Source organism: Molothrus aeneus, chromosome 1 (genome assembly GCF_037042795.1).
Source record: "Molothrus aeneus isolate 106 chromosome 1, BPBGC_Maene_1.0, whole genome shotgun sequence".
Lineage (NCBI taxonomy): Eukaryota > Metazoa > Chordata > Aves > Passeriformes > Icteridae > Molothrus > Molothrus aeneus.
In genome coordinates, this window is record NC_089646.1 from 103,155,233 (window position 1) to 103,182,843 (window position 27,611).

A 27,611-nucleotide genomic window follows, 5' to 3' on the forward strand; every position below is an offset into this window, starting at 1 on the left:
ACCTGCTGGCATCCAGCTTTTGCCGCTCTCCCCTGCGTACAGTTCTTCTTTTTTTTTTTTCTTTTTTTTTTTTCTTTTTTTTTTTTTTCCCCTTTCCTTTTTCCCTCCCTCTCGCCGGAGGAGCCTCGGCAGCCCTGATTTGCTGGGGAGCGGCGGAGGCTCGCTCTGGGCAGAGCCGGGCTGCGCTGCCGCTGCTGACGCGTGGCCGCCGCCGCGCCGGGAGCAGCCCCGCGCCCGCCGCCCCCGCGCTCCGCTCCGCGGCCGAGGAAGCTCCGCGCCGCTCCGGCCCCGCCGCCTGCGGTGCCCTCCCCGCAGCGGGGAGCTGAGGGTATGCCCGGGGGGGCGGGGGCAGGTCGCATCTCCCCCTTTTTATAATAGATACCAATTTATTTATATACGTGTGTGTGTGTATATATAGACATATATAAATATATATGTCTATATATATCTACATCATTCTTAGGAGCCATTTTTAAGTTGGGGGGCGGCGTGAGCGTGCGGCCAGGCTGCCTGGGGGAGCCGGGGCAGGCAGCGAGCGGTGTCCCCGCAGAGCAGGGAGGGCGGCGGGGGCTCTGCGGGGACACACACAGGCTCGGCTGCTCCCGCCGCAGCTCTGCCGGGCGGCGGACGGTGGGAGGGCGAGCGCAATTTAAATTTTTTTAGGACGATACGCATTTCTGTGGGAAACTTCTGTAGGCGGCGGAGGGGGGCGGGCGAGGCGTGTGGCGTGGTGGGGCGCACCCCCAGCCCCCCTAGGGCCGTGCCTTGCCCAGTGCCCCGCTCACCTGGGGGACGCCACACCTGGGCGGTGCGGGGGCCAGGCCGGGGCTGCGCCGCTCGCCATGGGGGGGTTACCCCCTACCCCCCCGCCCCGGGCCGTGGCTTCTGCAATGCGGTGGGTGTGGTTATGCACGGAGCACATCGCAGCCCCGGACCGCTGCAGTGGCAGCACCGCGCCGGCCCCCTCCTGGCCGGCAGCGAAGGGCCCCGCCGGGCCGGGCTGGGCTGCCCCGCTCCGCTCCGCCCCGCGCTGGAGCCATCGCGCCTCCCTGCCCCAGGTGCTCGGGAGCGCGGCTCGGACACTGGAACCCCTCACTCTTCCCCATCCCTCCTCCTGGCCCCGCGGAGCGCGGCGTGGAAGTGTCGGTGCCAGGTGTGTGGGGAAAGGGGAATAGAGAAGCTGCGGGTGCGACCAGCGTGGGGGCTGAGCGGGTCCGTCGGTGCTCCCGCATCCTGGGTGCGGCTCCGCGCCCTTGGGCTGCCAGAGAGGGACCGGTGCGGGTCGGTGGAAAAGGATTTTGTCTTTTTCGGTAGTCCCATTTTTAATTCAAAGGCGAAACTTCATCACATATAGCGAGAAGCTTAAAAACTTGCACTCCTGTGGAAATCGCAAGAGCAAATCGTCCCTGTCTGGCCTTGTGCTCTCGATTTAATTTCTCTTGGGGCTGTGCTGGAGGAGGAAAGCGCTGGGTCAAGGCGGTTGTTACTCTCACCGCGGTTCTCCGGCGTGTGCCCCTGTTTGAGGCAGAGATGGAAACTGTTTCCTCCACTGAACATGCACGTTGCTTCGAAGTTGAAGGAAACTACTTACAGTGTTTTTCTGTCAAAATGATTGCAAGTCAGAGGCCCGGTTGCCAAAAAAAAAAAAAAAAAAAAAAAAAGGGGGAAAAAGCTCCGGGTTAGGTGTGTCCCATCCGCATCTGTTCTTTTACAGCCTGGTGAGCTGAGTGATACTTTTTTTGTTTTACTTTTAGTGTTGTCAACAATTGTCTCTGTCCATAGAAAACTGAAAGGTTTTTTATAAAGAAAGCAAGTATTATTAAATCCTATTAAGAATAAGAATTTAAGCAAACTACATAAGGCTTGGACCAGTAAAGGTCAGATGCAGTTGAATGTATGCTTTTTCTCTAATTCTATGGAGAAGAGTCGTTTCAGAGAGTATTAAAAGGTCAAGATCATCATGCTGCATCACTGATGTTGTTAAATTCACTGCTCTTGCTGCACCTCTGAGTGTGTACATGCATAATAAAGTATAGGCAAATACTGCTATGCTGGTCTCCTTGGGTTGGAAAGTTTCAGCTCTAGTGTGAGGATGGGAGCTGCATGGCAATCAGGGGAGGAGAGGAGAGCCTGAGAGCACTGCATTGGGGTAAGAGCTGCTGGAAGTTTATTCCTTATGGCACTGCATGAACGCGAAGGCTCCTTGAGCTGCTGGCATGCTGTCGACCTGCTTGCTGCGGCAGGGAACGCAAAACACATCGGGAAACATTAAAAATACACTGGCTCTATTTTATCAGACCAGCGCAGCCCCGGCCTCTCCCCTCACTAATTGCCTGCAGTCGCATCCCTCTGTTAGTGGTGCAGCTGATGGCCTTTTCTCCCCAAAGGCTTCCCCATAGGACGAGGAGCTGGTCGGATGCGCATCGGGAGCTCATCCCATGGGAGCCCGCTGCTGCGGTGGGCAGGTTTAGCCTTGGGGAGGAGCCGCGGGGGAGGGGGGGCGCAGGGTGTGGCACCCATCCCCATCCTCCCCCTGCGCCTCAGCCTTGGCGGCTCCTCGCTGGGCAGGGCTGTGGCTGGCTGCTGGAGAGCTGCACCAAAACTGGAGAGGGCTGGTTGGGTCCGGGTTCTGTTCTCTCTTCCCAGAAGGAGCAAGTGAAGGTGAAGCTACAACTTACGTAATGTTTCATTTAATCGGGATGAAATCTTTTCTTGTCTGTAGTGGAAATCTGCTGAATATTTAGTCTTTAATGAGAAATCATTGTTATTCAGAGATTTTTCTTTGAAATCCGGGAAGGGGTAGGTGATGGTAGATTTGTCCCACAGCAGCATGGTCGCACCTATGTTTGTTATGTTTGTTGTTTGATGCATGGTTGTGAGTTTCATGGGGGTTATGCATGGTTGTTTTCCTAAAATATGTAAAATGTCACTTTTTTTTGTATTTCAGGCATGATTATGAGTTAACAGAAAGTTCTTGAAATGTGTTAAATGTGTTATTCACGGTGGGTGACATTCAGACTCTTTTCATGGAAATCTCATGTACCAGTAAATGACTGCTTGTTGTCTGAGGGAAAACATCAAACCATTTATAAGTGGTTATAAAAGACTTCTTGTCTCTCATGAGATGAAGCATCAGCTTTATTTCTTGGGCTACAGCGTTTTCAACACAAAAGTGTGAAACTATGTGACTTTGTCACATCAAAGTACATCCTTGGCTAAGAATCTGTGTGTGTTCAGTGCATGTTTAATATAAGTTGGGCTTTGAAAACAAAGGGTCAGTCTATGCAGGGAGGACTGTTGTGAGTCTGCAGGATTGTGTTTTCTCAATGTGTATAGCATGGTCCTAGGATTTTGTGGTTTAGCATCTTGTTTATCACATTTTTACAGGAAATATGTTATGACTGCAGTGTTTGAATGTTCAAAGTGTTTTGTTCAAACAAAATTTCTCTCTAATCAAGTGAATATAAATGCATGCATATAACTGAAAAATATGATTGCTGTCAACTAAGCTGAAAATTAGACTGAAAGTGTTTTTTCTGGATGATGGATTGTTTCTATTTTGTATAAAAGTTGTAGATATAAGAGTGTTACCCAGAACTAGACTTAAATAAGCATCACTAAGCAGTTTGAGTCAGCAGCTTAAAGGAAGTCTTTAAAAGAGATGAACCACTGGAAGAATGATAGATTAGCTAGCTTTTGTTGCATGTTTCTCTAAATTTTCAATCTCCAGTGTTAGCCATTTATAATGGCTGGGGAATGGTCCAAGTCTAAATGAGTATATGGACACATAGCACTGCCTCTCTCAATAGCTGGCTCAAAACACCCAAAGAGAAAGGCTTGTTTTCTTTGGGAAGATCTCCATTTCTTAAAGGGAACAGCCCAGGTAGTGGAGAAGAGGAGCATAAGCACTTTCCCTGGCTTTGGTAAGAGAAAACCTACAGGCCCTTTGCTCCCTGCCCTGCCACTCTCAATCGTTGTCACCATCACCATCAGTGCAGAGGAAGCTCGGGAGGATTGCTGAGGACTGAGTAGCTCTGGAAAAGCAGAAATGGGTCAGTATTTGGGACAACTGAGTTAATCTGAGACAGTGTGCTGTATAGGCAGCAAAATCAATATCTCCTGCACCCTTCCTGAGTAATTGATATAATGCAATTTGAGTAATTGTCAGCTTTTTGTCTCTGGAGGAAAATGAAATCTTTAAATTTTACTTTGTCTTTGTATCAGTGGAGCTGGCTGTTCTTGTATAAAGTGGGTAAAAGCAAAAAGGAAATTATAATCTATTAAATCATGAATCTATTTGCATCCTATGGGATGCAGTATATGAAAGAGTATTACATAAATGAAAGTTTAAAAAGTACGCAGAACAAAAAAAGTGGCTTTTCTACATAGACCTCATCAATTTTTACCCTTTCCTTTATAGATCTTGGAAATACTTTGTGTGCCACAGACAGAGACTCCTTTTCAGTGGCTTCACTATCAAAACTGATCTGTTAGCAAGCTGAGAAACAAAAGAAGTACTGAAATCTGCATGAGGATCCCCCACTGCATGTTTGATCCCACTGAGAAAAGTCTTTCAGTTTAAAGGGTTAAAAAAGAATGTAGAAACTGGGGACTCGGAGCATGTGTTGGGGATAAAGGGCTAGAATAAATGGAAAGCATATGTGAATATAAAAAAAATTCAGAAAGGGTAAGGGAATGTGAAGAGGAAAAAGCAGGATACAATTTTGAATACCTGTTCATGTGCGGGTATTTGTAAGAAACAGATGTTTATTGGCAAATGGGTCAGGGGCAAGCACTCACAGCATTGCTCTATTAGGTGAGACTTGGGAGAAGAAAGCTCCTGTGTGGGATAGAGAATGGTTGATGATTTTGATTTAGGGCTATGTTAAATTTGGGACTACAAAGGTGTAGCATGTGCTCATTGCCTGGCTTTTACTGCAACCTTTTTCCCAAAACAGGAGTTGGTTTTTGTTCCCAGATGGGCTGCAGGTAGCAAGTGAGTGAATAATTTGAGGTGGCAACAGCTGACCCTGGTGGGCTTTTGTTTGGAGCCCTGTTGATGAACAGTGGGATGTTCATGGGATAGAAGTAGGGAGAACACCTGGTCCTGGCCCAGATCAGGCTAGGGCAAGCTGCGCACTTAGGCCTGTGGTTTTCTTCCGCTCTGTAGTCGTGTCCTGCTCCTCCAGTCAAGCTCTTGCCTATTGCTCCCCCTGCATGTCCCCTTTCCCTGTCTGAAATTACTGGCTGGATCCCCCTGTCTTTGAGCTCCTTGGTGGAATCCCTAATGGAACCCTATCCTCCGGCACTCTCCATTTTTCTCATCACCCAAGAAAGTGGCCAAGTACTTGGCCACTCGCTTGCTTCTCCTCCTCCTCATTTGGGATTATTCCTTTATATTCCTCATCCTCAGAGCTTCATCCCTTGCAGCAGCTCAGTCACAGCACTCTCCACCTCCCAGGAGGAGGTGAGTAAATCCTGGGAGACAGCCACATGCTGGGGTGCACCAGCAGCCCTTTCCCTGGTGGCAGGAGCCGACACCACTCATGGCATCCAGGGAACTTGACACTGCTGGTAGCAATGGAGCAGGGGGACTCCTTGGTGGTGGAGGTTGCTTTGTTTAGTCTTTATGAATCTGAGGGCAATTATGTGTAACACCTCCGGTTCCCTAGGATGTATTGGCTGCAAATAAAATCTACTTTAATAAACCAGCAAATGTAAACAGGCTGTGAAGAAAAAAAAAACAAAAAAAACCAAAAAAAACACACCAGCTCTTCCAGACCTAGGAAACATATGTTTATACTAACTGAGAGACCTGTTCTTGCACCCTGACTCATGTTGGGGAGTATCTTAGTCCACCAATCTTCCCACGGAAATCAGTAAGCCTGGCTGTGAAGCAAGGCTCAGTTTGGTTTAGATAGAGGTATCAAAATCTGACCCAGCCAAATTGTAGCTTAGGTCAGGAAGCTGAAATCTTTCTAAGAACACTGGAAATGATTACTTCACCAGGTGCTCTGTATTTATCACTCCCTTCTTTCTATTAAATTACTGGTGTTGCAGAGCAACTGTTGGGGCAGACGGAGCTTAGCCCCTCTGCTCCCAGCACGGTGTGATTCCAGAAGGTGCCCCACAGATGCACTGGAGTCCATACATGGGACATATGCATATATACAAAGAGAAACATCATGCTTGCCTGTGAGAATTATTTGTAGCAAAAAAACTGATACCTCTACTTTGTTCCTGGTAGTGGTTCCTAACCTTACATATCAGTAAATACCAGGTTTGATAAAGTCAGTGGGTGATGTATAAAAGTGTGTGCTCAGGAAAGCAGGGTCTTTTAGTTTGGTCTGATGGTTTGATAGTCCAGGCACTGGTTGCACAGAGCCCTCTGTGTGCAGTGTCTGGCACCGGTATTGGCTGGAGAGGTTGGGGAATGATGGGCAGCTGCCTTTTTGGAGGTCAGCATGTCACTTTGTCTGGGAGCAGGCATAAAACACAGGTCTCACTTCCACTTGAGGGGCTGGCACAAGGTGAAGTGGCTTCTTGTAAGCAGGTTTCTTAATTGATCATTTTTTAATGATCGCGCAATTTGCTGACACCAAGGTGCTGGAGGGAAGGAATGGCATTCAGAGGGACCTTGACAGGCTGGAGAGGTGGGCCCAAGTGAACCTCTTGAAGTTCAGCAAGGTCAAGTGCAAGGCCCTGCACGGGGGTCAGGACAAATCCAAGCTCAAATAGCGGCTGAGAGATGGATTGAGAGCAGGCCTGAGGAGAAATACTTGGAGGTGTTTATGTAAGAGAAGCTCAACATGACAGCAAGGCATGATCACAGTCCAGAAAGCCAACAGCATCCTGGGCTCCATCAAAAACAGTGTGGCCAACCAGGTGAGGGATGTGGTTCTGCTCTCATGAGACCTTACCTGGAATATTGCTTTCCTCTCTGGCTCCCCAGCACAGGAGAAGTGTAGACCTGTTGGAGCAGATACAGCGGAGGGCCATGAATGTGATCAGAGGGCTGGAACACCTCTGCTAAGAAGACAAACTAAAAGAGTTGGGGTTGTTCAGACTGGAGCGGAAAGGCTCTGGGGAGACTGCATTGGGACATTTAAGGGGCCTTACAGAAAAGATGGTGAGATTTTTTGCATGAGCATGTAGTGATAGGACAAGGAGGAATAGCCAGGTTTTCTAGAGAAGTTGTGGATGCCCCATCCCTGAAAGTCATAGAATCATAGAATATACTGAGTAGGAAGGCCCCATCAGGGATCATAAAATTCAACTCCTGGACCTGTCCAGAGCACTGGAAGATTCACACCATGTGCCTGAAAGCATTGCCAAAGGCCAGGTGCTCAAAGCAAGATTGGATGGGGCTTTAAGCTACCTAGTCTAGCGGAAGGTGTCCCTGTCCATGGCAAGGGGGCTGGAACTTGGTGAGTTTTAAGGTCCCTTCCAACCTATATTATTCTAGGATAGTGGCAGTATGTTGCTACTTTAATCATGTGTCTAACTGGGCAATGCTGTTGTAAAATCTCAAGAACAGCCCCAGAAGGAAGAGCCCAGCTGTAGGATTGAAAGGTAAAGTGAGATGACAAGGGGTTTTTTTTAACCTTGGAGTTTGTCTTTTCCATTTCTTCTATCTTTCCCATTTAGATCATTCCAGAAGACTAAGGTTTTGGTCAATTATATGTGCTTAAAGAGAAACACTGTAATGTAGTTTCCACTGTACTGGAGCATTATTCTTGTACAGCTGGAGCTGGCAGCCTTTCATTCCCTTACCACCTCCTTTTTTCTCCTAAAAATAGCAGCACACTACAGCAGTATTACAGGAGAGGCAGAAGAACGTTTCCTGAGCAACAATTTTTGCCGGATAGTGGTTGAGGTAGCATCAAGAGCAGATTTGGGGGAAGTTGGAGGAAGATATAAATAGGAACAGAACAAAATGGGACAAAGATAAAATTGGTACGGAGAGGATGAGGCTGGTCAGTGAAAAGCCTATGGATGGTGATGTTCACTGGGCTGTGTAACAGTCTGCCTGGGGAACTGGGAGAAGCCTCAGCACTTGAATCATTTAGGAGTTGTCGAGACGGAGCACTCGGCAGCACTGTAGGGGTAACAGACTCACGGTGCAGATCGGAGGCGTGGGTGACATGACCTAATTTTCGTCTCTGATTTCTATGATTTATTAAAGAGTTTTGCAGACTTTCTCTTAGCAGGCTTAGAGCTGGAATTTGAAGCATGGCAATTAGGAGGATCCTTTAATAGTGTGCCAGCACTGTTGGGGTTTCATCAGTTACTTGCAGGGGTAGTGTGCAAAGTGCAGAAAACAGAGGCTGGGGACAGGCTCTATGCCAGCTTAGATCTGGTATTGACAGTGGTTTGCTTTCTGTGTTCAGCCCTGCCCTTAGTGCCACTACTAGTATTTGTGGGATATAATCATTTATTCTTGGGCTGTAGTAGATATTCTGGAAAAAAAAAAAAACAAACCATCACCCACAGCCACTTCTCATGCCACCCTATTTAATGACATTCTCAAGAAATAGAGAATAGCTGATTTGTCTCACTGTCCTGATCCTGGGAATCCCTTCGTGTCTGGGTTGGAGAAGCAGAGCCAGCAGACAATGCTTCTGCCCTCACCAGTTTTCCAAGATAGGGAGAAAAGACAGCACCCACTTCCTTCATCAATATATTTAAATATATTCAACCAGGCTTTCTGTCTGCATAAACAATGTATCTACTTTTATTTGCACAAACTAAATATGCCACACAATTACTGTGATGGTGAAATGTTGGTATACTTGAAAGTATATATGAAAGATATGCTGAACTTACTTGAAAGCTAAACTAAACATACTTGAAAAGCCAACCTTATGCTTCTGAGTGTTGGTGCTAAGGATCTTATTTCTGATCTGTTACCTGTTGGCCACAGCTCTTGTGAAGCTCAACCACACAGAATTTCATACTTAAGGTTTGAAAATATTCTCTCCTCATCTGCTACTTCTTTGACTTAGATTTCTTGACTTATTCTTTATTGTATGAACCTGAAACTGTTTTTCTTACACTTGCATCATATATAAACTAGGAATATTTTAATGTGTAGCTTCTCTGCCAACATGATAACGCAGAGCAGTAAAGCCAGTCCTTTTCTCAGCCCTAGGGGACAATGATTGAATTAAGGATGCAGAGCTGAAGAATAAAAAAAAGTTCCTTCCTTTTAAATTGTTACCAGCTTCCCACTGATGTGCTGTAGGAACAGACATAAAATGTCTCTTGTCAGTATGGGCAAACTGCATGGTTTTGGGGTTACCCATGGGGGCAAAATGGCTACATTGACCAGAAGGATACCAGCAGCCTCTGTTACAGTAATGTCTGTATTAAAGCAAACTTTTTACCTGGATTTCGACTTCCTCCTTCTCGAGCTCCAATGTTGTTTTAACCTATCTGCTTTGCAGACGTGATCTCTGTATTTTCCCCATCCCTTGTTGCTCTGAATCACCTTGCCTCACCCCAGTAGGAGTTTGGGTATTGTGATTTATTTTCCTGTTTCCCTGTGTCCTGCATTTTCCATCATCTGAAGTGTCCCTTTCTAACTCTAGCCAGTGTTTCTTCTATCTAAAAGCAAAAGAGCTGGTACAAAAAAAGATGCCCCTCATGACCTTCTGATCCTGTGATGCTGCTTTGAAGAACATCATTGGTGTAGTTATGCCTCCTTCTTTAAACCAGTCTGTGGAAGTCAGTATAAGTGTTTGATATTTCCATAGATTCTTAGGAAGTCTTGCTGTGCTTTTTCTTTGCCCAAGTGAAAAAGTTCTGCATGCACTAGAAGATGCGGCAACAAAACCTCATGTGAAAAACTTTCTAATTGCTTAAGAAGATACCCATCGCTCTCTGGCTTCCGAGCAGCTATAAAGGGATAAAACAGATGCATTAACTACATACTGCATTGTGTGCTTCACTGAAAATGCTTTGCCACCTTTCTTTTAAGGCACGCCAAGGTTATCATTGTTCCTAACCTGCAGAACTGTGAGTGTGCTTCCTTGGTAGCGTCCTCTGTGCCTGGAATGTTGTTGTAAGAAAAAAAAGCTCTGCAGGACAGTATTTGGCAAACAGATCAAGGTCTCAGCCAAGGAAATACATTGTCTGTTCATTTTCTAAACAAAACTAGCACAGCTGAAAGCATGTGTTTTGTATCTGGTTTCCACTGGCTGTATTTTGATTTTGTAAAGTAGATGTGATATGCAATTATTTCTGCAAACGTGACGTTGTTTAAAAAACACTAGTTGTTAAATATTTCTTAATTAAATGTTGGCTGCTGAGTCTGAAAGAAACTGTCCAGAAATTCAGAAGGGATAGCATAAACATTAACAAGAGTCTGAATAAGAGTTTACATAATGGATAGAATTATTTCCTACTTAAAAACATACTGGAGATGTGGGCTGAGCAGAATTCACTCTTTGACTAATCTCATGTTTAAGCCCATCATCTCTACATTTCCAGGCAAGGAATCCTGCTTTCTGCTGGCATTTAGTCTTTGTTTTAAGACCTTGGATAGCCTACTCTTAACCTACTATTCTGAACTTGTGGTGTATGGAAACCCCATTTTATTAAGACTGTGGACATTTTTGGAACTTTATTTCTTTCTCAGTTCTGGTAGGACACACAATGAGGAAACTATTGATCACTAATACTAGAGAGGCACAAAATTGGGATATTAGAGTAATAATATAGCATTGCTTAAGATAACAGTCACTCCAGTTCTGAAAAATGCATGGTATCTTCCAGTACTGGGGTGACAAGGCATGATGACAAGTGCATTCCATTAGAAAAAGGCAATTCCTTGAAAACTTGGTGTGAGCTTGGAGTATTTCACAGACACACCAAATAAACTGAATTGGAGGGGACCTTCAAGGATCTTCAAGTACAATTCCTGGCCCAATGATCACACCATGTGCTTGAGAGTATTGTCCAAACACTCCTTGAACTCTGCCAGGCTTACTGCTGTGACCACTTCCCTGGTGAGCCTATTCCAGTGACCAGCACCCTCTGGGTGAACCTTTTCCTAATCCCTAACTGAAACCTCCCCTGACAACACTTCAGGCCATTTCCTCAGGTCCCATCACTGGCAAATGAAGTAGTGACTAGCAACAGGAAAAGTTTTCATTCAGTTTCAAATAAAAAGCCACTCAGTCTTCTTCGTCCTTCCTGTCTGACCCACAAGTACAGAACACACAGCTCTTTCCAGGTGCAGATAAAGGCCTCAACTTTGTTTCTGTCACGTTCCTTGCAAATCGCAGCATTTCTTATCGGTAGGCCTGCCCCAAGTCCTCCCCTGCTTTGGAAAACAAATGGTAGGAGGTAGCAGTGGGGACAAGGACGAGGTGCTGGGCTCTCCTGGCTTGCAAGGAGCAGGACTTCACCCTGTGGTGCTACAGGACATGGCTTCCCCTTCTCAAGGATGCTCTGTAGCAGCTCCTGGGGCTGGTGGCTGACTGACTGCCTGCTCCGCTTGGTCTTTTGTCGTAGGCGCCGCCAAGATGAATAATTCAGTTTGTCAGGTGAAAATTCAAATTGCATCAGTCACACCTCTTCTAGAGTTATCCTGTGATTAAAAATGACAAACGGGTTTCAATGAAATACTGTTTTCATGTTCTCCTAACCTCTCAACACATACGTATTTGAAGCTTAAGAGTGTCACATGCACTCTTTGAAACCCGTCTTTAAAATTATATGTTTAATGTAAGGAGGGAGAAAAGTTTCATCTGTAGTTTAGAGAGAACTGAAAGGGTATCCATTTTCACCTAAAATATTGACCTTTTTTGCCTTGCTGCTAGGAGCAAAGCCATAGCTGTTCAGGCTTTGAATTTCTGCACCTGTCTGGCATGATCTCTTTGCTGAGAAGTGATGCTTATAGACTTGACAAAACCTGAATGATTAATCTGGTAGCCTACCAAAATAGCCTTACAGTAGCTGATAAATTTATGCACAGTTATGGAAATCCATTAAAACCTTGATGTTGATTGTTAATCTCAAGCAGTAGTATAACATGGAAAACCAATGCACTCCTTTCCTGAAGGGGCCCCACTTTGTTTAAATGGCTGGTAACTTCCAGCAAGGTTGCAGCTCCATCCTCTATGAAACTAACCTGCAGTTTCATAAACATGAAGGCTGCATCTTGGCACTCAATTTTACTCTGACACATGAGGCAAAAGGCAAAACCAAAGCATGATATGACTCCTGAACATGGTGAAGGAGACACCGAGGTGGCTGATCCCAAACATCCCTGAGCCTTCATCAGCAGACTACAGGCTCTGGGCTGTCAGGATTGCCAGCTGGCACTTGCCAATCATGCTATGAATGGAGCCTGCTTGCTGGTTTTGGTAATAGTGCTTCAGCAGTCAAGCAGATGTTGCCCTGCTCTATAACAAATAGTATCTGGAGATAGAGGCTCCTGGGTTTTGGTGTGCAGAGTTGCAGAGCTCTGGGATTGAGGATGATGTGCATGTCTGTCCAGCCTGCAGGTTTAGGTTGGGGAAACCTTTTAGTCTCAAAGGCTCAGAGGTGCCCCAGACATTTGGGGATTACAAAAATAACAACATTTTGTGGCTGTTTGGGGGGATTTTCTTGTAGTGGATCTGAAGGGCTTGTGGATGATGAGTCTTTGAACCCCATGCTGTGTTCCCACTGGGTGTTACACTGCCTTCACCTGCTTTGTTCAGCTTTCTGGGGGTCTTCTTATGTCACGTTACCAAAAAATACAGCATTAGCTTCAGACATCTTCTCCCTTTTTCAACTGTGAAGCCAGTAATTTTCTTATAAAATATCAAGTCCTCTTGAACACTGCAAGAATAGTACCAGACAGAAATGTTGTCAACTAGCTTTGCTATTCAAATAATCTCTTACATGAATGTGAAAAATACATTTTCAAGATTGAAGTGCTAACCCCAATTTACTGTTGCAATCTAAAGTAAGATATCAGGCCTTTCATTATTTTAATTCAGGCTCCTGTTTAAACTTTGGGCTTAAACCAAACAGCTTTGTAAATGCTGTTGGTTATAGAGCTCTTTCTAGTATATTTTCCATACAAAATGTGTAAACACAAGCAGTGTTTATGCATCAATTTTCAAGCTCTTCGCATTCCAGCTATTGGCACTATAAAAATGCATTAGTTTAATTGTTAAGATAATACTACTTTGCCATTTAATTTCCCTGGTAAAAGATGAGACAGTTTTTAAGTGAATGGAAGGTTTTTAGCCAAAAACCTGTAAGGGCAAGAGGCTTTGATTCATGTTCATGGTATTGGAAATTGGAAAAAGAGCCTTTTAAGGACTACTTAGAAATAAATGATGGATATTGGTGCCATCTCTTAGTGTGGCAGCTGGAAAGTTTAATTATAGGCTGGGAAGTCAGTTAGGGATTAAGGAAAGTGGTAGTAGAAGGGATGAATGTTAATGACAGCTGTTTGCTGTAGGCTTCAATGAGGCAAAAAACATATAGAAGATAAGCGTAGGGACAAACATATGCTGGCTTTGAACATTCAAAAACACCAGGCCTTTGTGCCTTGGCATGTGACACCAGTTTGAGAGAATTCATTTTACCCCCCTTGCACTTGTGGAGGGGGGAGAAATTCTTTCTTTCAGAGTCCCCAGCACAGGGGAGCTTGTGTTCACAGTTGGAAAACAGCACCTGGGCCAGGGATAAATATAAACCAGGAGAGAAGCATGTACTCATATCCTCATTAGGAGAGTGGAGTTGGCCTGAGAGAAGGGGATCCATATAATGAAATGTTTGGTCTGAGGCCCTGACATGCCCATGCCTTGCACTGGCTTTGCTCTTGTCCCAAGCAGCACACTGCCTGTGCCTGCAAAGACCTGTGAACTAAAACAAGTTAGAAAACTCATGGCATGGAGTGTAGGGGTTGTAAGCACGTCGTAGCTGGGGTTGCAGACCCACACATGCAGTTTGAGGGAAACTCCAAATCCTTCTGCTTTTGAAAGCAATACATTGGGAAATAGTTCTGCATCTGCTCAGGGTACACATAAATCCCATTGTACAGGTCAGGCACTACTGCTGAGGTTAGAAACACTGCAAAGGGCAAGGTTGGTTACAGCCATCACAGTGTTAAGGCTGAACCAGTCTTCCTGTCATTCTCCCAGGCACTCAGTTTAGGTTTTTCATTCAGGTACATTCAGTCTGTTCTGAAAATAGCTAAATAGCAATTTTTTTCTTCTATGGCACAGGTTTTTCACTATATAAATTTTGTTTGAATGAAGAGGTGTTGGAAGGGATGTGTGCCAGACTTAAGCCTGCTAGGTGCATACATGACTTAACAAGTCTGCTTTCTAACAAAAAACTGCTTTCTGCAGTAAGCAGATGTCGTCCTCTGAGAGGACTGAGGATGATAACATGAACCATCTTTTGAGAAAAACAAAGACTCCCAAAAAAAATTCAACCCCCCCCCCAACCCCAAGAAAGAAACTCCCAAAGGCAACCCAAAAAACCCAACCAGCCCACAAAACCCAAACCAAAAATACAGCCTTTTTGTTATGAAGAGTGTTTGAAACAGGTGTGCAATCATGGCTTGTTGGTGTTTCTAGTCTTAGAGAAGTTTGGATTTATCCTTCTTGTATGTGAGTTTTAAAATTGCCTTCTATTCAGCCATAGTAGCAGACCTGCTGTACCTTGCAGACAGCTATGGCTGCAGTATTAGAGGAATAAACTCTAAGAATCATCTTGTCCATTAATATTGAACTAAGTTGAACATGTGCTTTTTTCCTCACTTTCTCTTGGATAAAATTTCATAGATTTATAGCTGCACATGATCTTCCTTGACAATTAAAACTTGCAGTGCACAGAAATGTATTTAGTTTAATAAGCTGCAAAACTGTCTCGTATGAGACTTCTGGGTGTTACAACACTGAGGTTGTTGCAAAAATAATTCAGCCTGTCTGCACTTACTTGCATGTGACCAACCTTAATGAATGTATGGCTGTGGTGTATAGGGTGGTACAGTCGAGTGCTTGAAAAATAACAAAATAATATTCATAAAAAAATTGGGAGCTTTTGGATGCTTGCAAGTTTTGGTTACAGCTGGAGCTGGGTGGTTGAGTGAAGGGGCTGATGGTATCTTCTGTCCTTGCTGGCTTGAGTAGGTGCTGGGTGGGTGCAGTGGCACACAGAGGTTGTGGGCTCCCTCTCTGGCCCAGCTGCTTCCCACTCACTGGGGAGGGACAAAGAGATTTACACCTCTGGTTCTTGGAGAACTTACAGTTCATGGGAAGCTGTCTGGCATTGGACAGAAAGCACTTCATATGCTATTTAAAATGCTGGACAAGAATTCACAGCAAGCATTTCCTGTCATCTGAAGTGTGAGCAGAGGAAGAGGAAAAAGGAAAAAGCCCTAATAAAATGCATCTCACTTTAGGGATGGAGAAGCTGAATAGTTGAACCTGTGTCACTTAAGGTTATGTCAGTGCAGATCAAGTGCTGAATTGCAGATGAAATAATAAGAGATAAAAAGAATCGTTTTTGAAGGCAGTGCACTTTTACAAGACTGTAAAAGATTATAAATGGGGTGAAACAGGGAAGAACCTCAAATGTGTGTGGTTTGGAAATTGTACCCTTGATTGTGTGCTTGCATGTGAGCAAGAGAAGAAATCTCTAACTTGCTCACTCTACAGGCTGCTGTGGTTTTCTGGGTAGTTTCAGTTTTGGTGGGTTTTTTTTTCCCTCCAGTTGATTCTTCTCCCTTCCTCCCTCTGACCCTCCAAGTTCCCCTTGGAGAACTCATTAATTGCAGCTGTAATTCTGAGGCTTAGATGCAGTTCTGGGCACACATGACCCTGCCATGTTCCTGGTCTTACTTACTACTAATGGATTAGACAAAAAAGAAAGTCTCAGAACCCCACCCTGAAATATTGCAAGCTGCTTTTCTTCTTAAGAACTCCTAAATATCCAAGCCCACACTTGCATCCACTTAAGCCAGCTTGAACTAGCTTCTCTGCAAGTTTTCAGTTGTCTGAATGCCAGCCATTGTCTACCACTTGGTTGGAATGAAGCAGAATCCTATATTGGCCTGTCAGCTCTTTCTTGGCTTCATGTCCCCCAGGCACGTTCATTCTCAGTACCAAAGGTAGGAAGAGAAGGTCTTCTTGGCAGTGTAATGTAGGCTGGGGTTTTGTTCCCTCCCGAGAAGCCAGTATTGAAATGGTTCTTAAAATACATATTAAAGGAATCAGTCTCAATTTCTCTCTTTATTTTTCCATTTTTTCATTGCTAAGGCAGAGCATGTCATTCATTTCATGAGCATATTATGATGCCCAGAATTAACCTGAAATTGCAGTCTTTCCTCACCATTTAACTTTTGGTTCACTAAGGGTTGAGGCAAACGTTTGCCAGCATACTGAGAGAAACCTGACACTTCTGTTGCAAATAACTTTTCCCCAAAAGCACTGCTTGCATTGGAACAGTTTGGGCTCTGGCTCGCAGCCATGGGTTCACCTAAGCATGTTACACGAAGTGACAGGTAGACAGAGGTAATACATATTTTAATGTGCTTGACTCAGCTAGAGACCATAAAATGAGGGAGACTAGACTTTCCTTTCCTAGCAGATGTGAGCTTGCTCTCAGTTTATTAATAAGTTGTGACACTGCCAGCAATGCCACTTAGGTCGGCTTAATGGCCCTGTGGCTCTTGAAAGTGGACAAGAACTTTTAAGTTCCTGCCTTGTTTGGAAGGTGTTCTCAGCTCCTGTGAAACCATTACAGCAAACATGCTGGGGGTCAGTCTGGCCAAGTTTCTAACACCCCCAAGACCTGTCAAGCAACTGGAGTGTGTATGGCAGCAGTGAGTTGAAACTATAGGTGAAAATGGAAATTTTTCCAATTGGTACTGCCTAATATTTTAATAAATATGAGAGTATCGTGGCATGAATGTACTTTGGATACAGGGAGCTGCAGTTGTTCTAACATAAATCATGTGCACTCCTGTCACTGAAACTAGATCTTGTATGATAATAAATGCTTTAATTTTTTGAATGATACCCAGAAAAAGAGAAGGGACTTTGTAAATATAAAATTTTTTAAAAATCAAATAATATCTAGCTAGTAAGTAGGGCTCTTTCCTCACTTTTTGTTGGATAAAATGTAGCTAAGTTAGTTTTTATCCATTATGGAGATCCTTAGGCAGCAGTATGGAGAAAACAGTGTGGGATTATGAATGAGTCAAAGGTTAAAACTAAGCTGATAATATTGTCATAATATGGTGAAAATATTGAACTCTTTGCTAGCTGGAGGTACAAAGAGAGTAAAGTTCAGATATAAAACTGTCCTTGTACGCTGTTCAGCGTCAGTAAGGACAGTTGATCTTCAGCTGAAAGTAGGGTTTGGATGCTGTTGCTCTGGAAAGAGGTGAATTGATGGCAAAGAGAACAGAGCAGAGAGGAAAGAGCCTGAGAGAGGACTAAAAATAGGACTGCCAGAAGAGGCAGAGGAGAGAGTGGTCTGAGGGGCAAACAGCAGCTGTCTGCGAGCTGCAGAGCCATGCTATGCACCCACTATTGTCAGGGTGAGGAGAACTCAGTACATTTCAAGAACTAGGTCAGACATTTGGGAAAATTTTCCCAAATAGCACGGCTTGGGAGCCATTGCAATAAATGGAGTTCCCCATGTATGAATGAAGTTTACATGGGGAACATGTAAACTTCAGCATTGTGGGATTTTAGTAACAGTTGATATAAATATATGTCAGGTAGAGTTCAGACAAGGTGGGCTGGGAAGGAGACCATGGAGCATTGAAGTCAGTGTGCAAGATGAGCTCCTAATTAAGATCCAGTATGCATCTGATGTGCTTGTTTTGTACTTTTGGCATGCTTGCATGTCTGTATCTCTCAAAGAAAATATGGTGGCTGCTGCTGTAGGGATCATTAATGCCATTCTGGAGCTGGGGGAAGAGTCAGTTGGTTTCTTGCTTCTTTGCAAACTTCTAAAGCAACGATTCCTTGAGGATAAAGTGTCTGTGGCCTCAGCTGTAGTGAAACACATGCATATAGTGAAGGTGACAGAGAGCAGAACGGGTTGGAGCCCAGCTGCAGGGTACCACTTCCCTGGAGCATTCATGACATCCAGGGAGGGGGTGGATTACCTCATTCATTTTTTAGTTCAGATGTAATGGCACTGTGAATATTGGCACGGAGTTTTGTGTCCCCATGGAAAACAGACTACAGAGGGAGCAGAAGAGGGGAAGGAGAGGTGAAATGTGACTCTCTTGTTAATCTAGCATCAGACATAGCTCTAGGAGAAGCTTGTGGTTGTTGAGTCACCATTTGTGATGCTCTAGGGAGTAACTGTATTTCCTACATGTTTATTAGCTCCTGAGAAGGTTGAATTGTGCACTAAGGTATCAAAGTTGTTTGATATGTTAAACTTTGAAATTATAAATGCCTTTCTGAGCAAATTTTCCAGTAAGGAGTTAGACAGTTACCCAGTTACTTTTTTTTTTCCACCCAAACTAGCATATAGTGTGGAATGTAAATGAATTTTACATGCTGTGACCTGAAGGGTACTGAAGGAAATGGATTGGTACAAAATAATCATTAGTTACAATGCACAGCAGTCCTTTGTCACTTGGCCAGAGACTCTTGCATAGGCTCCTGCATAATATCAGGAGGAAAGATGGCAAAAGCCACTGTTCATGGACTTGTTTCACTGATTTGGGCATTTACCTCATTAGCACATGTGACAAGTTTGAAACTCAGCACATTAAATAGGATCCGGTATCAAAGTCTCACTTTGTTGCTGAATTGTAGCAGTCTCCCTTAAATTATGGTAGATTGTAGTGACAGAATTAGTGGCCTTTTGTAGTGGACAGAATTTGTAGTCTTAAAAACACACCATCAAACATTTAGCAAAGGTATATTTTTAAAAAAGTATGTGGGGAAGGAAATAATTTTAGAGTCATTTATTACAGAGTTTGGGAATTGCAGCATCTAGCTTAATTACCTTCACTTCTCCTTTTAAATTATGAATATTGATACAGAATATATATTTTAAATTATGAATATTGATACAGAATATATCATTTTAAATGCTCACTTTCTGTTGAGTAACCTAGATTTATATGACTTACTTTTTTAAAACCCTAGTGATTTAAAAGCTGCAAAGAACTTTTCTTTCTGCTGCAAGAGTTTGTCTATTCCTTCTTTTTTTTTTTTATGATTAAGCTGAATTACTGCAACTTTCTGCTTTCTTGTTTTGCCCTCCTCCCTCATTTTTTGTTTTCTGACTGCTGTCTTGTGGGGACACTTCAGGCTACCTGTCTGTCCCAATTGCCTCAACCCCTTCTGTCCTCTCTGAGCTGCTGTCGTTTCTATGTGTCTGAACTCCAAGAAGGTCATACACATTGCAGAGGAATTGCCAGATCTGGTGACATCCATCTTCAGAGACAGCATAATCCAGTATAACACTGGGTCAGGACTATATAATGTAATTACTATGGAGCTGTATGTGGAGCATTTCAGGGTTTAATAGGTAAAAAGGGTTAGAGCCTCTTTAAAGAAAGCTATTTTCTTTGTCAGGCTGTATTGGATGCTGGTCTGCAAATCCTTGTAGTATGGTGTAGCTGCACAGATGGTGAAAGGTTTTGGCTTTACTGGGATGTTATGTGAAGACGCCGAAAGCTTGCTCTTAATTCCCTACAGAGCTGATTGTGCAAATGACCCTCAGAAGTGAACTAGTGTGCATTGGGAGATGTGAAAGGAGCTTCCTGTGCTTTGGAAACATGTAACTAAAAAAGTTCTAAAATATCTAAATCCAAGTGTGACTGGCTCTGGAGAGAATCCTGCTTTCTGGCTGTTTTTAAGTGAGATCACTCTACAGATGCCTGGACCCACCATAAATATACTTGTTGTTCGTGCATTTCCACTGACCAATTTGTTCCTAGAAGTCCCTGCTCCCACACCATCCTCAGATCCTGGTTTGCATCCAACACATGATTTTACAGCTGGTGTCTGTGAGGCATTAGGGCTGACTGCTGGTTATGTGCATTTGAGTCTTGGGAGTGGGGGAGAGGGAAATGTTGAACTGCATTTTCAGATGATGCTGGGAGATTGTTTTTGCAGTGACAGTGTAACCTGGAGCACACATGTCATGGGCTAGCTGCTGGTGCCAATTGAGCAGTATTTTTGTAATCTCTAGCAGGTAATTAAAGCTCTGGGGAGCATAGAGATCCCAGAAGAGTTTAGGTATAAAAACCTAGGTGTTTGATGCCATGGGTTTGGTTGTTTAGGTACACAAGATTTTAATTTGTTTGGGGAGCCTGTGGTTTCCTGATGCAGTGCTCCATAATGGAAAGTCTTTTACTTGATATTGCAGGATGTGTTTTATATTCAAAACTGACATGAATGCCCAGGAGATTAATATCTAAATATGAAATGAATAATCCATTTCAGAAAAACAGAGGCTATTACATCTAAAAACACTGTAATACCTCACCATCAAGTAGTCTTGCTGCACCAGACCCATTTAGTGTCTTCAAAAGTTGAAACACAGGGTGTAAAATTAGTGTTAGTATAGGAGGGAACAAAAGGAAAAGAGGAAGACTAAGTATGAGCACTTTTGTCCCCAGTTCTCAGCATGATGGCTCTCACACACAGAGCTGCCTTTATTTAACTAGGACCCAGCATGAATTCAGGGTGGTTCCTCTGCATTTTTTTCACTGCCTGTGACTTCTTCCTTCCTTTTGCATCTGCCTGAATTTTTGAAGTCTTCTCAATTTTAATCCAGCATGGAGGAATCCACCTGGAGCTCCTAGAGGTGGAGAGCAAGCACTGCTCTGGGATGTTGTGGGGGGAAGCCGTTGCTCAGGCATCCTGCCTTGCATGACCCAGGTCAGACATCTGCTTCTGAGAAGAAGTGATTCATGACCCCCTTAAAAACTGCTTTTAAAATGCTCAGCTCTGGGGAGGTTTATGGAAAAGCTGCTGAGGCTGAGCATGCTGCAGGGCAGCAGTGCCTGTGAGCCTGTGCCAGGGCTGGGAGCTGGGAGCAGAGCTTGCAGCCACGGTGCTGATTTGTGTCATGCTGGGAAGGAGCAGTGCTGGACACTGGGAATGGCTGTGGCCAGCTGAAACATCAGGCCACTGCCTGCAAAATGCATGTCTTCCTTTCTTCCATCTCTGAACCACACTGGATTGGGAAAAAGGCCACAAAAATGTAAGTGAATTCCCTCCAAACCATAAAAATGGGGGAAAAGTATCCAGTCACTGAAAAGAAATCCAAGCAAACCCAAACAAAAAAATTATACTGCTACATTGCCTTTGGACGTAATAATCTGGGGAGGGTTTGATTTGTCAGTGAGCATTCCTTGGTGTCTTTTTCAATCACTATTCAGTAAAATAAAGCAAAAAACAAGTGGTTTAATTGCTGGATTCTAATTAATAAGATAAATCAGAAAAGTTGAGATTATATTTTTAAATTACAGTTCAAATTTTCTTTTACTGCATAGGCTCTTCCATCCCCTGAGCTGGAATGATAAATGTCTGGTCAGAGGGAGTCAGAAGCCCTTGGAGGAGATGAGCTTGATGCTGTGATTTGTACCTTGTCTGTCTGATTCTCTTGTTTCTGTGAGGTTAGGCAGGTCACCGGCTTGGGAGCACTGGAGCACAGTCTATTTAGGTACTGCATGAAACAAAAAATATTGTTCACAGGTGTTACAGTATTTTGGCCTGAGGGTAGTGTGATAATGTAGCACACCTGCCATGTGTCAGCAACCCCGTGCAACTCTTTTTTTTTTTTTTAAAGTTTGAATTGGTTCTATTTTCTGCTCAATATAAGAGAATATGAACTTTAATGATGTGATGCCTGAAGCACACTCAGCTTCTGTGACATTAAATACAACTTCTAAATAGTGAATGCTGCACAGGGAGCCCCATGTGCACATTTGGCTCCAGAGCAATTTAGAAAGGTCAAAACCTCATGTAAATGTAACCCAAGTAATCAAAGTCACTTATTTGCAGAAAATCAGCCCTCTGTGCCATCGAGGGCTGTTTCTTGCCTTTTTAGTTTCTGAATGAAGTATTTATCAATTGTTTGTAATCAAACTGCAACCAGTTTTGCTGTGGGGTTTTGTTTTGGTTTTTTTTTTTTTTTTTTGCCAAGATTTTTTTAGTGAAATGTGGAAATGAGGGGTGAAGTTGGGTGTGTTTCTCTGCAATTCTCTCATGATCAACATCTGTGGGATGTTGCTGTATTCTCCATTACGGGTTTCTTCATTTCCTTCTCCTCCTCCTCACATCGGCCTCCTTCCTGTAATTCCCTGTTGTTTCTCACTGTACAGACTTACTAAGTTATTTGTGTATTATTTCTGGTTCCCTTTACCTTCCTGCAATGCAGTATTTGAGTGGATTAAAGTTTTTTTTTTGGGAGCAGACGTTTTGCTGAAGTCTGTTATAAGAAGCAGTCGTGTTTCTCAGGAGTTCTGCTTTCACTTTTGGGTTTTTTTAATCAATAAAACAACTGTCAGGTTTGGGTTAAATTGTGCATTTCTATAGTTAAAACCCAGCACTCTCAGAGAGGTGTGTGCTTGCCAGCTCGTGTACGTGAGATCTTCCAGGCAGGAGCCATCTGCAGGAACTGGCTTGAGTGGTGGGCAGTGGCTGGAATCAACGCTGCTTTTGGAGCTGGTGGATCAATCCTGGCAGTGGGGGATGAGGGGGACAGAGCCACCCCTCACTCTGGATGCAGGGAAGGGTGCAGAAGCAACTGCACCCCATGCCTGGAGACCTGAACGGCGAAATTAGTGGGAAAATGCAGTTCCCTTCTTCCGCTGGTAAATCCATGTTTGCCCCTGGGGAAAACTGCTTGGATCAGCAGGACAGGAAAAAGTGATCCAAAACATGTCATGATGGCCTGATTTTTCTTCTCCTGTTCAGAAATTAGGGTAGCCTTGAGGTGCTTTAGATGTTCTGACCTCCAGAAGGTGATCTGTGGTGTTTTCAGGGAACCTGGTCAGTCAAATTCTTCATAAACCTTGTGTGCAAGTGGGGCAGCAGAAATGGCAGTGATCCTGGGCTTTATTGCTGTGTGAAGTCCCCCCTTCAGAGAACAAAACAGACCAAGGTAATTTCATTGACTCATAGAACTTAAAGGTAAACAGGAGACAAAAATGTCTCCCTGTGCATCCAGGTGCTCTGAAAAAGAAGTGAATACATGCCCTTTGTGAATTCAGGGTTGTCAACCAAAGTGGAAGGGGTAGCAAAATAGAAGAAATCTTAATATCTTACACTTTACAAAGTTGCAAACAGAGAATTTTGTTGCTTTTTTGTCAGTATGTAAGTGTCCCATGATGACTCCACACCGCTATAGATAACCTCTTCTTGACTGTCATTATAGTTGATATGCTGTCTACTCTAAATCCCACTCGATGCCAATCAAGCTCTTGCTCCACTGTTAGCAAATGCTTGATTACTTTCTGTCTGCAAGAAGCTTGAATGTATTGCAAGGCTCTTATCAGCCCCTCTTTCTATTCCCCTTCCCAGAGTAAACAAATCCAGCTCCTTAAGTGTTTTTCCACTGGTCACATTTTCTAAAGCTGCTATTGTTCTTCCTACTCCCTTCTTGACACTCTTCAGTGCATATTTTTCAAAAAAATATGAATCCCAATCTTAAATATAATATGCAGCATACCTCTCTCTCCCTGATGCTGCAGAGAGCAGAGCACCTCCAGCATTATGTCCCACAGAAATTCATCAGACCCTCATGCTGCTTCATTCCTGCTGCCTAAGCCACATCTTCCTCACCACTTTTCACTTCTGAGTCCCCCCTGCTGCTGCCATTACCCTTACAGGAATGCAGTCAGATTCAGCACATATATGGTTTTCTTTCAAACTCCTTTGCTCTTCTTTAAGTCAGGAGACGATGCCAGTGGTATATCCCAACCTCATCAGTGTGATACTGAGCACGGATCAGGCACTCTCCCATCTTCCACTGATCCCTAAATAGCTGTGATTCCTGAAATCAATAAGTTTTTGCAGGTTGTCATCATGGTGCTGATAACTTTGTAGGCTAGGTAGGCTAGGGTTTGGGTTCTTCTGATCACTTGTACACCTTTCCGCCCCCCACCCTTCCTTTTTCTTTTGGGATAACATAAGCTATTTCTGTACTTCACTCATGAAAAAGTCATGTGGGGCTGTTTTAAAAGCCTTTCTAAAGATAGGCTCTGTCATCTGTACTACTCTACTTCCTTTTTATCAGCTGGGACAGATGCCCTGTCAGAGAGAGAGTAAGAGAGGCATTACTCTAGTTTGACATGACTTTTTGATACATTAATGTTGGCCATTTGTTGTGTTTTGTTCCTTATCTCATTATTTTTACAGGATTAGAAATCCTTTTGCAGTGTGCTCCAGTAACTTTGATATTAGAAGTATTCTGGCTTTTCTGCTTCCACATTTCCTTTGTAAGACTGGGTGCTGTGTTTGGTCTTTTCATTTCTTTTAGACCTTACCTGGCCTCTCTGGCATCTGCATAGCAGTGGTTAATGGTTTAAAGATGATTGATGGTGGTTCCCCAAGCACTGTAGGAACCTTTTCAGTGCTCCTGCTGTCTTGAAACCACTTGGCTGACTGATGTGTTTGCTCTGTTCTTCCCTTACTCCATCCAACCTGAACTTGCACATCCTGTATGTCAAATGAAATATGCCCTCGTTATCTGGACCCAGCTAGCTGCTGTGAAATGAGGCACTGGAGAATTCAGCCTTTCTCATATTTTGTAACAGGCCTGGTTTTCCTTCTCATGTATTTATAGAGACTCTCTTCTTATTGTTTGCCACATCTCTTGGTTAATTCTAAGTCACTTGGCATCCTAGTCTTCATTTCTCTTTTATGTTCATCCCTGAGTCCTGTGTCTCTGGTTCTCCTTTGCTGTACAATCCCTTTTTGATATATTCCTCCCCTTCCCAGGTCCTTTCAAAGCTTCTGACAGTTTCTGTCCTCAGGCTTTCTAGGTGAAGTTTCTCCAGAAACACTTGGCTGTATTTTCATTTTGTGGTGGTGCTGCCAAGGGGTGCATGTGTGCCTGGGATCAGGGAGTTTTGGGTCCTGATGGGTAACTCGTGTCTGCAGTTCCCTTTTTGTCCCCTTTGAAAGGTGTGTCTGGTGGTTTTAAGGTGCCTTCTCCATCTCCTCCAGGTAATATTACTACTTCCTTAGATGTTGCATCTGGTTTTCCTTTCATCTTCATCAAGAAACTTCAAAGAAATCCGTATCATGCGCCTTCCTAGAAGGCCAAACAAATATTTTAAATCATGCTATATCTTGCAACACCTCCAACCAGTTTTTTTTATTATTGCTGATTAGCATCTCCCTGCCCTCCCTGCAGTCTCCCTCCTGCATCTGTGCTTGGGCCTCTGTCCTTTGCCACCACATCTGTTAAGTCATTTAGCCCGGAGCACTCTCTGCTGGAACAATGGCAGCTCATCCAGATGCTTAGCACCTTTCTCCATTGGTTTCCCTCTTGTCTCTTTTCTTATTACTTTTTTGACTTTATTTTCATGCTTTTTTTTTTTTTTAATGTGCTGACTCTAATGAGTTTGTGCCGATATGTGTATATTTAAGGTGCAGTAGTGAACTCCCAGCACAGCTGGTGTGTCTGTGCATTGAAGCATAAGGGTTGCACTTGCTGGGCTGGAGCCCCGCAGCTGTGTCAGACAGATGGGGTACCATCAGTGCCCAAAGGAGGGCTGTTGTTTCCCCCTCCCCATCCTGCAGAGATCCAGCCCTCCCAGCTGAACCACCAGGCACCCAAAGTCACACGGGTGCCAGCATGTGAAAGGTGACAGGAGCATGAGGTTGGGAGGGGGCATCCAGTGGCCCCTTTTGGGGTTGTTCCCACCCATGTCCATTCAGGACACATCTCTCCAGGCCCTTTGGCTTGTTGATATCTACTGAAGTAACTGTAAGGCCAGGGAAGTGCCTCCTCTGTGAGGCTTCCTGTTCTGCAAGGCTGCTGGCACCAGTGATGGATCAAGAAAGAGCTGGTTTGAACTCTTGGGGACCCTGTGCCAGGTGTTTGTGGCTTGTGTGCCTCCTGCTTGTGAGGGTGAAACTCATCCACATTAAAGAGGATCAACAGAAAATGATTGTTTTCCTAAAAGGGAACCCAACTGGAAAACTGGAATGAAGTGAGCTGAGGTTCAGGCAGTTTGATGAAAACAGTTTATATTTCAAGCTTAGAAGTCGGCGTTGTGGTGTGTATTCTTTTCTTGAAACATACATTGGCATTTCTGTCACTGCTCATTGCAGCAATATTGTTCTCCATATGCTCTTCTCATCAGCATCTCATCGTTATTGGATAAATATGTCTCTCATTATGCAGAAAATTATTTTTGAAGTATGGAATCATTATTTTGTTACATAATTTCCAAATTTGGACCTTTGCAAAGATTTATAACAATCTTCAAGAATTACTGTAATTAAAGGAGAACTTTCTACAAAGAGAATTAATCAGATCAAAGAAGCATTTAAATGTAAATCATTAATCCATGCATTACAGGAAATAGTTAGTGGCTATGTATAGTTCATTTAATTATACTTGGTTCAATTTTGTTTTCTCATTACATCACAATTTATTCGGAATCAATTTGCAATTTCTTGTCTAATGTGACTTCTGTTTGCTTAATATAGCAGATATTTTCACTAGCATGTATTTATATATAAATAAAGGTTTATTTATGACTGCAGCGTTAATTAAACTGTGGGCTCTGCTGTCAATTAGCTGTGAATTTTGTTACTCTGGGGATGCAGCAGAGAAAGTCTGTGCTCTGAAAATGAGAGGTAGAGTGTCAAGTTTTTGAATGTATGAATTTGTACAGTAGATTGGGGCTGTCACTTGCTGCAGGGGACCAGGTGACACAGAGGACAACATGGTTTTGGTTCCCTTCTGGAAAAAAGTAAATTATGTTCTGAAAGTCTATGGTGAGTAATTGGTAATGGAAATGGGAATCTCCCAAGCTGTAATGGGTTGGTAGCTGAAGGAAAGAAGGCCTAGGTGTTGTGTCAGGTTTTAGGATGCAGGAGTTTTACATAAGTGGTTTGTAGGTTTTGTAATCCTTATGTAATGTCTTTGTGTAGTGTGAAGGTAGGAAAGATTTATTTTCTGTGATTTGGTTACATTATATATAAAATCATTATAGAATGCCATGTTGATTTTTTTGAAGTTGTGTTTTAATACTTTGATAGTGTGTTAATATCTATACTCCCTTACCTGTTGTCAGCAGCACTAAAACACTGACATTTTAATATTTTACTGATATGTCTATTTTACACTGCTGACAGTACATATATTTTTAGCTTAAAATTTTAGTAGTAGATTAAAAGAAGCTAGTTTTGGGCTTCCCCTCTCCCCCTGCCCCTCCCTTTAATCAAAAATCTTAATTTTCATTCTGATTTTCATTCTGCAGCCAAATGTACTTTTGCCTTGGACTATCCAGTTATAGCAGCATCTGTGTTAAGCTTGGACTCAGCTAATCTTTTGGAATCTTTGAATACTGGGTTGTAAGCCAAAGTGTAGCTATCCAAGAGCACATCTGGCTTGCATAGTATTGCCTCATTTGTATAAGTTAGTGCTCC

General features: G+C 43.5%; 1 protein-coding gene across 23 annotated transcripts in view; it reads left to right on the top strand.

Moving 5' to 3' along the window:
- The first annotated feature begins 213 nt into the window (after positions 1–213).
- EPB41L3 (erythrocyte membrane protein band 4.1 like 3) overlaps positions 214–27,611 on the top strand; it is a 97,170-nt gene continuing 69,772 nt past the window's right edge. For 20 of the 23 annotated variants that reach the window (XM_066561810.1, XM_066561891.1, XM_066561858.1 and 17 more), the window contains exon 1: positions 214–328. The gene's annotated coding sequence lies outside the window, so the exon portion shown is untranslated. Of the gene's footprint in view, positions 329–1,137; positions 1,154–2,129; positions 2,150–2,552; positions 2,662–27,611 lie in introns of those variants that run through there. The other 3 variants (XM_066561825.1, XM_066561836.1, XM_066561816.1) reach the window with 3 other exon arrangements.